This window comes from Penaeus monodon, chromosome 23 (assembly GCF_015228065.2).
Source record: "Penaeus monodon isolate SGIC_2016 chromosome 23, NSTDA_Pmon_1, whole genome shotgun sequence".
Classification (NCBI taxonomy): domain Eukaryota; kingdom Metazoa; phylum Arthropoda; class Malacostraca; order Decapoda; family Penaeidae; genus Penaeus; species Penaeus monodon.
Window position 1 is genome coordinate 19,688,744 of NC_051408.1, and position 893 is coordinate 19,689,636.

Consider the following 893-nt stretch of genomic DNA (forward strand, 5'->3'; position numbering starts at 1 on the left):
GAGCAACCGAATGATGTTTTCAATAAGTGCATAGCTTGGCATTATTGGAGGTTACATTTTCAGCCTAACAGGAGACATCTACAGGCACTACCAGTGTTAACTGGAGACATGCCATTGGGTATATAGCATCTTATATAGTTTATGCATGATAGTGTACCTGCTTATTTTACCCAATCATGAAGGGAATATTTGGATATTGTTAATGCCCACTGGGGGATAAGGCATGCTATCCCATTCTCTAGCCACCCTGCTTCCCTGATCTTCTGGAATTTTGCCTATGGCAGTTGTTTTTAACTTGGAGGGGTGTGAGCCCAGACTAAAAATGTTGACAAGGCAGCAAAAAGATTAGCAGCCACTGGCCTATGGGGAACTATGGCCAAGTGTCTATGATAGGAGCAAGCACACAAAAATCACTTTTGGAGTGTCAGCATATTGATGTGCAGTTCGAATTGAATGGGATCACTAAATATTTCCTTCTATGAATAAACAAGTACAAGCCTCTGGAGAATTTGCTTAATTTTTCAGAAGCATTCAAGTATTAATACAATGCACTATAACAGACAAAGCATAATTGCAAATTTTGTTAGAAAGGCATTGCTTTTTTGAAATACCCATGTAATTTGTCATCAACTTAATGTACTCTTAACTGAATTATCCTCCATGGGTATATAAATGTCTAATGCAAACTAAGCACATATAAAAACAACATAAAATGAACAATATATTTTTGGGTCTGTATCATTTAAATAACTTACAATCTAAAAAATAATTAACCACTTCACTTTTCTATTACACTTCAATGTTTATTCTTTCTACTTCAACTATTGCTTATACCTTTATTGTCCTTTGAAAATTATTACAGAGACAACTCCATTTTAAAAATTGCATTAATT

The 893-nt window shown here is 34.8% G+C and overlaps 1 protein-coding gene across 3 annotated transcripts in view; it reads right to left on the reverse strand.

Moving 5' to 3' along the window:
* The window catches only part of LOC119587877, a 29,378-nt gene that overhangs the window by 12,677 nt on the left and 15,808 nt on the right, over positions 1 to 893 (reverse strand). The window lies entirely within an intron of this gene.